Genomic DNA, 13,549 nt, shown 5'->3' on the forward strand with positions numbered 1-13,549 from the left:
TTATTCTTCTTTTCATTTTCACTCACCATCCCCTTTCCCAAATATTCTTCATATTTCAGTTTATAGAGAACAAAGTTTTGTCCAAACTTTGTCTCATTTGGAACATGGAAGGGTTTGAAGTTAAGTCTATCATTACAGGTGTCAGTGTGATGCCCATACTCATCACATTTCTTGCACCATACTTTTCCTTTGAATTTTTCATGATCAACCCTCTTTTTAAACCTTTCACTTGATCTTGGTGGATCAACCCCAAGTGTCTTCTGAGTCTTCAGACTATCAAAGTCAATTGAGAAAGGAACAAATTCATCTATCTTAATATCATTTCTTTCAACATTTCCCTTTACAAAGACAATTTTCTCCATATTCATGGGTTCTTCATCTAAGCTTTCCATATGTCTTGACTGCCTCTTCTCATATTCTTCCAGAGTTTCCACTTCATCAATGTCAAACACCTCATGACTAGAGAAAACTGGATAAACAGGGATAAAGTTTTCAATATGAACCTTTTCAGTCATTTTTTTCTTATTATTGCTCTTTATCATTTCCAATACAGCCTTGCTTGGTGGACTTACTGCATTGTAGCTTATCTTCTTTTTCTCACATATGTCAAAAGACACATGCTCTCTCTTCATTCTTTCATTTTGTTTCTTCATTCTTGGTGTGACAGGTGGATACAATGGAAGTTTGTCAATTTCTGGTTTCTTTAATCTTCTACCTCTATTAACAGCCTTGATTTCTTCCTCAGTGATCTGATCACTTAGATCACTTAAATCATCAGCATTCAAATCCTCATAACTAAAGTCATCTTCAGATACTTGTATTCCAATTGATTTGTCTTCTTTCACATCTTCCTTCATAGCATATTCTCCTTCTTCATTCATTTCAACCTTCTTATACAGATTAACAAACTCCTCTCTATCTTGAAACACTTCTCTGAACTGCTGGAGATAACCATCCCTCTTCTCTTTGTCAACTTTGGGTAAGAAGTTATTGTTGAATGGAGGTGGAACAGCCTTATACTTGTCTTTCTCACTAATTTGGTTCAGAATTCCACATATGTTTCATGTGGAGACCAAATTCTTCAAGAATTCGTTATCAACTTCCAGCTTTGTGTTCTTCACCTTTTCTTCAATCAACATCTTCTTCAACCCATCAATTTCAGTAACATACCTCTGTTGAGCTCTATAGATACTTAAACAATCATCTTCTAAACTTCTGATCTTCTCTTCATTAACAACATCACTAGCTTGATACCCATTGATGATGCTTTTTTTTCTAAAACACTCACCCTCTAGCTTGCCTATTTTCATATTTAAAGCAATAATTGTTTCATTTAAGTCATTGATAAGTGATGAGTGTACCTGAGAAGATGATGTTCCATCCTCATTCTCAATCATTGCCATGAATGCAACATTAGCAGCTTTGATGTCATCTTCATGATTACTCCAGTCAAAGACACCATCTTGTTGTGCAACAACTGTTACATTTCCTTGATTTCTTGGTTGACTTTGATTAGGTCTGTTGAGGTAGTTTTGAATAGCTTGAGGGAATTAGTTTCTTTGGTAGTTTTGGTTTTGATGAACATTTTGTTGATTATTCATTTGTTGTTGTTGAAAGTTGTTGAAGTTGGGATTGTTTCTATTCTGATTCTGCTAATAATTCTGTTGATATTGCATTTGATTTCTAGGCTGTTGATTTTGAAATTGATTAGCTTGAAAGTTTCTGGGCTGGTTAAATTCCCTTGCAAAATATCCAGGCTGTTGACAGTTGTAACAAATAGCCTTTGACTTATCAAATCCAATCCTTTCATTTGGCCCAGACACCAATGATCTACTAGTTCTATTGAATAGTCTCTTGCTTCTTAGTGCTAGCATTGCAACTTGCCACTTTAAATCCATATCCTCAAGGTCATCTGCATCTATTTGTTCCAAGTCATCTTGGATGACACTGGTATGGATTATGTTCTTAGCCACAAATGCATTATATGACTCAGTGAACATTGAGAAGAGTGCTTGAGTGTCATTTGCTTGACAATTGTTTCCACCAGAGTATGGAACATTTCCACCTGCCATTGATGTAGTATAATTTTCTTCAATAAGTTGGACGTTGAACCTTGTCTGATTTCCATGATGACTTGAGCTACCACTGACAAATGATCTAGGTGTATCAGCACCATGTTCTGTTGGTTCTTCTATGATGGGAATTTGCTATTGGTTCTTGGTAGACAAGTTTCCCATGGGTGCAATTAATGCATTGGAAACATTGAAACAAGGCTTTTCTTCTTTGATCATTTCATTTTCGATCATTTCTATTTCTGCAGCCTGAAGGAAGCACACTACATCATCCAGCTTTAAATCATTGAAGTTGGCTTTTGGAGGATGAATTTGCAGGCAGTGTACCATTCCTTTGACATTGAGTTGAGCAGCTTGGTATTCAGGTCAAAATCAGTCATGACATAATCAGTTGTTCGGAGGTCATTCACAATTGCCAGGAATCTCTCAAGGATGGACTTCAACCTTTCTCCATCTTTGTATCTAAATCTCTCAAGCTGTTGCTTGAGCCTCTACTTATTTATATTCTTAAGCTTAGTATTTCCCTCGAACATTTCAAGAATTGCATCATACATTGCCTTTGCAGTAGGATGATGTACAACCTTGGTAAGTATTTCCCAAGACAGTCCTAGCTTAATCATTGCTAAGGCCCTGTCATCCACTTTCCTCAACCTATCTCTTACAGCACCAGTAGCAGCTCCACCATCAGTGGCTTGTGGCCCATTTTTTATCGAATTCCACATGTCCACATCGTTGTAGCACACAGCCGCTTCAAAAAGTACTTTCCATTTGGTGAAGTTTTCCTGTCCATAAAGTCTAGGTATTTTGTTAGTGGACACTTCTTGTTCTTCAAGACCAGACATTTTGGTTGTTTAAAAAAAGGAAACGGAAACAGAGTAAATATCAACTTTTCAAGTGACAAAAGTCATATTTGACTATCAAATCCTCTGATCTGATGAATCTGGTCCGATTGGAACAAGAAATGATAATAAAGATGTAAACTTTAACTAAAATAAAGAAAAGAAAACACCGGATTTTTGTAGATCTGGACGGAAAACAAGAACAGAGTAGCTGACGTCACTTTCCGATGGAACAGTGCTTTGCTTACGTCATTGTTGTTCTTCAGATCTTCAATAAGCAACAAGTTCTTTACCTAAATCAGCAATTAACAAGCTCTGATACCACTTGTCGGTCCCGAATTATCACTCAATACTCATAACAATGTCATAACCCACACATAATGTGTCGACAAGAAGGTTAATGACGGATTGCTAAATAAGGAAAGATTCTTGTTTGTAAACGGCGGAATCAGAAACAAACTAAATTTGTTGCTTAAAGGTTAATAAAGCCAACAGACACGAACAATAACTCAAAAGATTTCCATTTATATAAAGTGATTCATACAAATGATAATCAATAAGTGTTTCTTGTCAGAATGTATATTCAATGATAACCTAGGACAGCCGTCACACTTTAATCAGGAATATTTGTTCTTTTCTGAAAAGTGTAAAAGTGTATCCGTAGGAGGCGTGCCCTAAAATATTCTATTTATAGGCCTGCCACTTCCTAACATCTGTCATTCCTTCTAGAAATCCTAATTAAATAACACATATTCAAATTACATATTCAAAACTGTACTAAGTGTAAAAACAGGTCTTCCGGGTAGACTTTGCATAAGATATCTTCTCCGGGTAGGCATTGTGCCTGTGTCTTCTTCAGGTAGACCTGGTAACCTTGAAGTGTGCTTGGCAACAGTTTTCCGGGTAGGCTTTACTTAGAGTATTTTCCAAAGGAAAATACTCACCGAGCATACTTCAATCTTCTTGATCATACCAGACTTTGCCCGACATTATCTTACGAGCAACCTTGTTCTTCAATGGTCCCTTCAACTCCTTGCTAGGAACTAGCTTATTAGCAAAGTGTGCTCGGTAGCATTGTACCCTGCTTGAGTTAAACCCTGCCCGATGTTACTTGGAATATATCATTACTCACATCAAGCTTACTTGGACCACTGTATTATTGATGAATACCTTGCCCGATCTTCCAATCACTTAGCTTCATGAGCTTGGTTAGCCAAGAGCTTACCCGGGGTAAACCTTACTCGACTATGAAGAACAATCCTACTAGACATAGTGAACCCTACTCGGATATACACTAAAGAAGAATTATAGAATATAACCTTGCCCGATGGACAAAATACCTTGCTCGGGTAAGAAAACCTTGCCCGAAAATCCAAGTGTGATCGGATTTCCATACTTAACGATTTTTGAGGAGGTTGAGAAGATTCCAATCTTTTTTATACTTCATGTAGATCCAATATTGACTCAACAAGTGGTAGCACTCTTGGAATCATGAAACTCAAACTTGGAAAGCATATCTTCAACATATTTCCCTTGATGCAGTAAAATTTCCATCGAGCTCTAACGAACCTGCAACCCCAGAAACGTTGTCATTTCTCCCAACGAGCTCATCTCAAATCTTTTCTTCATTACTTCTTCAAATTCCGCACACAACTCAGCACTAGTGGATCCAAAGATAATGTCATCCACATAAATCTGGACTAGAATCAAATCTTTTCCGACAGTTTTAAGGAACAGATTTTGATCAATGGTCCCTCGTTTATAACCATGATCCAGAAAATGAGCTGTCATCGTAGCATACCACGCCCAAGGAGCCTGATGAAGCCCATACAACGCTTTATCTAACTTTTATACATGATTGGGATTCTTGGAATCTATAAAACCCGGTGGCTAATCCACATAAATCTCTTCTTTAACCTCAGCGTACAGAAACCCGATCTTAACATCCATCTGATATACTGTGAAACCCATATATGACGCATAAGCCAGAAAAATCCTGATGACCTCAAGTCTAGCCATGGGAGCATAGACTTCAGTGTAATCTAACCCTTCAACTTGACGAAAATCACGAACCACTAACCGTTCCTTGTTTCTAACAATAACTCCCGAGTCATCTTGCTTATTTCGGAAAACCCATCTCGTATCAAGCGCTTTCTTTCCTTCTGGTAATTCAACCAATCTCCATACCTTCAATTTATCAAACTGATTCAACTTTTCGTGCATGGCATCCACCCAACTTGGTTCCTGAAGAGCCATTTCCACCGGTTTTGGCTCAATCTAAGAGATAAAACAAGAGAATATGCAACTGTTTATGTGTCCAGTCTGACTTCTGGTGGACACGCCTGTTTCAAGAGGACCTATTACATTCTCTATTGGATGATTTCATTGACATCTAGTTGGAATTAGTTTCTCGGGAACAACTCTGGTAGGAGATAGGTTTGATATATTTTCATCTACTTCAGTGAGAGGATTCTTCCACCCTGAAGCCGCTGTACTGTGTGAGTATGAAGTACTGGCCACATATTCATTAAGAATGATGTCGGGAAACAGAGTGCTCCCGAAAATTTGACGAATAGGACTCTCCCCATCAACAGTTGAAGTATTTTGTGGTGGAGTTGAAGACACTGATGCAGTAACCCTTTATGTTTGATTGACAGACATGGACGGAGTAGCATCAAGTGGTTCTGTCAGATCATCATCCAGAATTGGAAAGATATGAAACACCACATGCTGATCTTCTTTCTCAGTGTCTACGGTAGCATCTTCTGAGGTTTCTGTGTTGGTAACCGGAAGCACGTTGAATGGTTTGAAGAGTTCATTGTAATCAAACAGCCATTCAGGACCAACACGAGCATCGGTCTCGTTTTCTTCCAACCAACGAACATCATATGACTCCAGAATCTGCTTGGTTGACTTATTGTATACTCTGTAAGCAGTACGACCAGCATAACCGACGAAGTAACAGTCATCTGCTTAGGCCCCAAATTTCGGAGTTGACTCCAGATTCAGTAGAGTACATGGGCAACCAAATGCCTGGAAATGTGCAACGGTGGGCTTATGACCATAAACAATCTCATATGGAGTTTTCATTTGAGAGTTGTTGATTATCACCCGATTCTGAACGTAGCATGCCGTATTGATAGCTTCAGCCCACAAAAATAATGGCAATTTAGAGTCACGCAACATGGTCCTTGCCTCCTTGATAAAAGTTCTGTTTCTCCTTTCAGCCACACCATTCTGTTGCGGTGTTCGAGCTGTGCTGTACTAACGAAGCACCCCTCTTTCTGAAAAAAAATGATTCAACGAGGCATTCTTGAATTCCGTACCATTATTGCAACGAATGCCCTTCAGGTTCAGGTTAAGTTGATTCTCCATAAGCAATCTCTTGATCAGTTCTGCATTTTCACTCTTATTTGACAAGAAAAACACCCAAGTAAAACGTGAGTAGTCATCAGTAATAACGAGACAATAAGAGCTGCAAGAAAGACTCAAGACATGAACCGGACCAAAGAGATCCATATGAAGCAATTGAAAAACTGATAAAATGGTATTAATCACTTTTGGCTTATGATTTTTCCGATGATGTTTTCCCAAAGCACAAGCCACACATATTTCAACAGTGACAAAATCTTTAACGGGTAGACCACGTACCAAATCATTTTTAGCAAGACGGTTCAGGTTTTTCATATTTGCATGACCAAGACGACGATTCCAAAGCATGGCATTATGTTCTGACACTTTCGCAAACAAGCAGGTTATTTCATCAGGAACATTTTTTTTCTTGTCGATCACATAAGCATTATCTTTTCTTTGTGATCGAACAAGAATCCAGTCTTCGGGTATAATAATACCAGGTTTCGAAATCAAACACTCTTTCTTAGTAAAGTGAGTTGAAAACCCTTTGTCACAGATTTGTGACATGCTCAACAAACTGTGTTTCAACTCTAGAACAAAATTAACATTTTTGAATTTTAAAACACCGTTACTTACAGTACCCTTTTGAGTAATCTTCCCTTTTTCTCCTCCCGCAAAGGACATATACCACCATTAAAGATTTGAATGTCATGTAGCTGGGAAATGTCTCCTGTCATGTGCCTGGAACAGCCACTATCAACATACCAAGGTCTGATGACATTCCTCCATAGTTGTTCCTGCATGATGTGCGAGATTAGTTAGACATTGGTACCCAGTCCATAGTTACACTGGGTGATCCTGACTCATCTAAGATTGTCACAGGTTTCCATGACATGTCCTTTTTATCATCTAACACTGAGTTTAAAGACTCTTTTACTAGAGATTTAGGTAACCATTCATGTCTATCATTGTAAGATTTAGCATTATATGTACGAATGGATGACTTGATCTCTGGTTTTAGTGTTAGAAACAACCGATTTTGTCTTTATCACTGGTTTCGGTTTCGAATTCGTGTTCATTTTGGAAAGCTAAACACCTTTTCTACCCTCTTTAGGAAACATATTATTGGGTTTGGTCTGATGAGGACTAAATCTTCCAGATTTGTTTCTGTTCCAGTCATCATCAGAGGTATTAGCCTGATAGTGCCTGAAATTTTGCTTGTAGGTGTTATGAGGCATGTAAGGCATATTCCTCTGATAAAATCCATAACAAGGAACATATGGACGATGTGGAAAATTTCTGGCAATATGACCGGGAGTGCCACAATTAAAACAAGTTTGACGTTTACATAGAAATTATTTTGGGCAACTCCTTGTCTGGACCGATGGTGTGGACCAGCTTCCCTAGCATGATGCTAACCACCTTGTTTGTCTTTAGAGCATCCCTCTTTGACAAATTTAGGCAGCAAATACCTGTTGGAATTTTTTGAATTTTTAGGTTTATTAGAAACAGCATTATTAGAATTCAAGGTCTTAACATAATCAACCACACAAGAATCCTTGCTCTTAAACCCAGAGCCCACACAAACAGTCAGAATAACAGAATTCAAAACAGATAAATTTAAAGAAACATTTGAGTAAATGTCTTTATTATTTGAAACACACGGATCATCATTCTCATCAGTCCAATCCTTAATGATTACTTCATCTGCACATGAGGCAAACACATTAGTATCGTTCACCTTTGAAGTAGACACAGCAGTTTTTACTGAGTCAACTGTATCAGTATTATCAGGTTTATTAGGTTTACCATATTTCATATATTTAACCTTTTCTTCCTGCTCTTTGGTAAGAGGAAGAACAGTGTAGTTGTGATTATATGGTGGAGGTACCTGACTATATCTTATACCCTCTCCCTCATTCTCCTTCCACCATAACTGATTTTCAATTATGGAGTTAACTACTTTACTGGAACCATCAAATTTTCTAAAATGGAGTTCAGCCCTTTTAAATTTTTCAGTTAGATTTAAGATTTCCAACTTAGAGGCTTTCAGTTCAGCAGTTAATTCAACAATTTTCTCTTTAGCATCTAGATGGTGACCACATTTCAGGCTAAACTTGTATTTCAATTTTGAAAAATCTTTCTTTCGAACCTCAATTTTATCCAAATAAGCCTTTTCTGTTTTCTTAAGTTTATTATTTTCAGATTTTATTATTTCTATTTCTCTAAGCAGGTTACTGTTATGAGATTTGTAAAGTTCTACTTTATCAAAACAAGCTTGAGAACATGGAGAAGAACTTACCTCAGACGAGCTGGGAGAAGTGAAAGGCATAAATGCAAACTGGAGCTCCTTGACTTGTTCCTCAGCAGCGTTTTCTTCTTCAATCTCTTCAACATGAGCAAAGTTGGCAGTTTGATTGTTTATGTTGAGAGCAGCCACCTGATCAGACCATGAGAACTGTTGTGCAACCATACCCCTTTCACCATCACTTGAGCTACCTCCAGCTTCTCTTCTAGCATTACCCACGGGAACCAGTGCCCTTTCCATGTTTCCGTCTTTGGCTGGATTGGTACACTCACGAGCAAAGTGACCCGGCTCGTGATAGTTGTAGCACCTCAAAGTGTCTTTGTTGAAACCCACCTTCTGATTATTTGGTATGTTTCAATTATTTCTTCCAGTTCTCTTAGTAAATTTCTTGGCTTGAAACACTGCCATGGCGATTTTGCCAAGATATATCCATTTCCTCTACGTCATCGGGATGAATTTGGTCAAGTTCGGCAGCCACGACAGGTTGAACCAGATCTCCAGCAAGGAAAGCATTGTAACAGTTCATGAATCCCGCAATTAAAGCAATGTTCTCATGAGTTTCTTTTGAAATGACGGGAGTCTGATTGGGATTCTGACTTGGAGAAACACTAGACGATTGTGGTTGAGCATTAGCAGTGGAGGATTGACCATGTTTTAGTAAAGAATACTAGTGTAGGTTGTGGTGAGACATGAGAATATTGACCCTTACCCTGAGTGGACTTAAACATCGAGAAGTTGGGTTGAGGCTGAAATTTTTGTTATCCCTGAGAGGTCTTGAACATGGAAAGATTATCTTGGGAGATGAGTTCATTGTTTGAAGCAACATTGTACCCAACTGCACTGTAGGAGTTTGCATGGTTTATGGCACGCTTCTTGTTGTCCATGTCACATGCTTTGATGATAGCCATAACCTCAGACAGTGTTAACTTGTTGAGCTTTGTTGTCTTCTTTATGACAGCAACATTCATGTCCCCGCTTTGAGGTAATGAGTTCACCAACTTATTGTTTGTTTCAGCAGTTGTTAAGTTGATGCTAGCAGATCCCATTTCGATCACGAGAGCTATGAATCTCTGAAGCTAATTTTCTGCGACTCTCCTAAAACATGATTGAACATATTGAATTTTTGTCGTAGTAGATCTTGACGACTTCTTTTCATGTCTTCATTTCCTTCATAAACCTCAACCAAGGCTTCCCACAGTTCCGTAGCTAATTGTAGCTCTCAAAAGCATAGGGCAATCTCAGGTGAGAGTGCCATAGTTAAGGTTGAGAGGGACTTTTCATCTTCTTCCATCTTGGCAAGATCATCATCATCATCATACATAACAACAGGCTTCACAGCAATCTTAGTATAGTTCTCCTTCTGGTAAGTAATGACTTGGGGAACCCTGACTATGCTTCTCCATATTTTGTCATCTTTCATTTTAACATATTTTTCGAAACGAAACTTCCACTCGCTAAACCCCTCATGGGTTAGTAGACGGGGCACGCGAGTAGTGGTCCCCATTATAGAGTCCAAATCTTGATGGAGTGAAGCGTTTGATGATACATTGCTATTGGTTAGTTGATCCATTTCTAGTTGAACTAAGGTCCAAAGATTGTTTAAGTCCAAATAACTTCTAAAAATCCAATAACCAAAAGCCCAAATCATACTGAATAAGCCCAACTGAGTTTACTGTATGCGTTGACCGAGAACTGGATACGCTGACCAAGAACTAAAACTGTTGACCGAGAACTGAAACAGTTGACCAAGAACACTGGTCTTTGGCCAAAAACGATGATTTTAAGCCGAAAACAAGCAAACTTGGCCGAATACACTATTTTTAGGCTGAAAACTCTTGGTCAATGGCCGAGAACTACATTTCAACCGAGATCTGTATTGATTGATTAAGATTTGCAACCAACTGAATCCCGTAAATTAGGGGATTCAAATTTTGTTTCCAAAGTGACCAAATCTCTACCAAAATTAATCTTCTCTTCTTCTCCGATCAAGAACTCACCGGAAAGTAACAAAACCACCAAACCTTTATCTTTTGAATCCGTTGATATCAAAATAACGAGCCTGAATAGGTCTAAGGCTCTGATACCAATTGTAAGTCCCGTGAAGGATCTTTCAATATGATATCAACTGATCTTGATGTTGGTGCGGAAATCCAACACAAGATGATTTAAGAACAAAGAACAATAATACGTAAAACACACAGTGGGATGCTTCAAAACATATGTTGATTACGTCAGATGCTTAAGAAATATAATACTCGTCTAATACACATGTAGTACTAGACGGCCAAACTACCACAATGAACAACCAACCGTAAACCCTATATCACATGTTCTCTATATAGGGTAACCAACACATAAGCCCAACATCTAGCCCAAAGCCCATCGAGATCCATAAAGGATCTCGGTTTACATACAAAACCCAATACTATGACCAACTAAGTACAAACCACCAAGTAAGGACCCAACATATTCGAACCATTGTTGTATTCGAGTCATCTATTATAATCGAGTCCATATTGTAACCGAGTGACCGACATTATATTCGAAATCTATATGGTGTTCAAGGTTATACATGTATTCGAACCATGCATTGTAATCGAGTGTATGCATGTATTCGAACCATGTTCATTGTAACCGAATGACCTTGTATTCAAGTTTATTATGTATTTGAACATATTGCATGTATTCGACTTGTACAATGTAATCGAACGATCTGCATCAGTTTGGTCCTTTATACGCATTTTCCTTACGTGTTTTAACACCTAAACCCTTATTTTGATATTATATCATCCTTAACCCGTTTCCATACCCATTTTCGGCCAAGATCAAACCCATTTATCCATAAAGCTTGAAACTTTATGGGTTTAAAACGTTCAAAGGCAAGATCTAGGATTTCTTTATGAGCCGTAACCATAATCGTGCTCATCTAGTCCATTTTATCATCAAGTTTACATTTTTATCACATAGTAAATTTACAATCCTACTAAGTTTCATGCAAAACCGACTTCGTTTACCCGTTCTTTTCACAAACCGAACACTACTCGTTTTACCCGAAACGAACCAACTAACCCATTTACTATCAAGTTCATTACTTTATCAATAATCATGACCCGATCTATCATCCTACCAAGTTTCATGCAAATCCGTACATGAAAAGTAAGTTTTTTTTAACGAAAACGTACCTTTGAGATTTTTGTCTGAAATCACTCGAGAAGCCCAAAACCATATCAAACGAACTCCGATTTTAGTGATTCAAGTGGCCACGGAACCATGTCGCCCCGATCTACAAACCCATCAGCACTCTTTCGCTAGAAACTGCCGCTACAGTCGCCAGAATCTTCACTTTTGAGCTGCTACGGTTTTGCTGATAAAAGCTGGACTTCCCAACCTCTGATTGAAGATCTAGTTGGTGGAAATCTTAATTTATATACCATGAACACTCAGTTAAAATTTGAGACCGATCTGACGGTTAGATCGGGAATCTTTGTGTCTTTATGGATGGTTTTCTCAAAAACGGGAATTGTTGAAGTGTGTGTTTTTTATGGTGTAGGCTATGGTGTAGAGATGTATGAAAATGGAAAGGATTAGGGTTTTAAGGGGTATTTATACTCCCTTAAGCACATGGACCTTACGCCCATCTTTCCTTTTTGGTCCATAATTAATCACATTTAATTAGCCTACTTATTCTTTCATCTTTATTATTTTATTATTTCTCTACTAACTCAAGTAAACTTTTCCACCATAATTTAAAATTATTTTTAGAAATTTCGGGATGTTACAAGTCTACCCACCTTACAAAAGGTTTCGTCATTGAAACCTACTTAGTCCTTGTAAAAGAAATACTTCCTATATTCACATCCTTTCTTGAACCGACTTAGCTTCCTAACTTACAGGTTTATCCTTTGTCTCTCAATCACTGAGTGATGTTCGTTAGTTTTAGCTGTCTTAGGTAGCTTGTCCATGAAGTCCTAGATGATGCGTTTCCTTATCCAGAATTTTCAAGTGCATATCACTTCCTCAAGAATGCTCTTCTTTCTTGTCCTTTAAATAGAAACATTGCAGTTACTGTCATTAAACTTAGCACTGAATAACCATTCCGTCCAATTACAATCTTTAGCAAATATACTGCTTTGCAATACGTTCAAAACATATAAATTCAAAAAAAAAAGAAACCTTTACAGTTTCTCCTTAAGGAATACTTCTTAAAATCCCTTTGTCTATTCATTGAGATAGAACACTCCTTGCAATTCTTGAGCACATCCATTGCATAACTTGTCGGAAAACTCTTTAAGTCACCATTTAAACCTTCTTTCATTCTCAACTCTACATCAATGCATAGGGTCCATGAGTTATAGTTGTCTAAGGTAGCTAGATCATGAATTCCGTGCGGATACATCTTTCTTCTGTTGACTAATAAAATGTCGTCTTGTCCTCTGAATATTGTTGTCTATTGCTGCGTATCAGGTTTCCTGATATATCATAACTATTTATCCTAATCATCTTTCCTTCATGGCACATTTTGACCTTCATATGGACATTTATAATACCACTATGTCTTTATCGTTCTAGAGGACTTCTCGTCCATGATCACATGATTATCAGTTACACACTAATCATTCACGTCAAGACTCAATTCAAGTAGACATAAGTCTAAACCATATCTACGCTTTCCTTGCATGTCTTTGCATATTTTGTCCTTGGTTTCTAGCATCCCCTTGCGGTGTGACTTTCGGCTCCACATTCGTAACACTTGTGGTTGTTCTTATCCGTGTAGGAAAAGTATCATGTCTATCCACAGCTGTCACGTACCATGAACTCATCTTCGTTTGAATTCTATATAATGGTTTCACTTTCATCAGTATCTACCTTCATTATAATCAACTTCTTTCCTTTCAAAACCTTGATGTAAACCGAGCATCTAGACTTATGAGCATCATCTAGGAATTGGTCTCAAAGATCTCCATGACATGGAATCC

This window comes from Bidens hawaiensis, unplaced genomic scaffold, assembly GCF_021521415.1.
Source record: "Bidens hawaiensis isolate Kalapana, Puna unplaced genomic scaffold, B.hawaiensis_p1.1 tig00030769_1, whole genome shotgun sequence".
NCBI classification, from domain to species: domain Eukaryota; kingdom Viridiplantae; phylum Streptophyta; class Magnoliopsida; order Asterales; family Asteraceae; genus Bidens; species Bidens hawaiensis.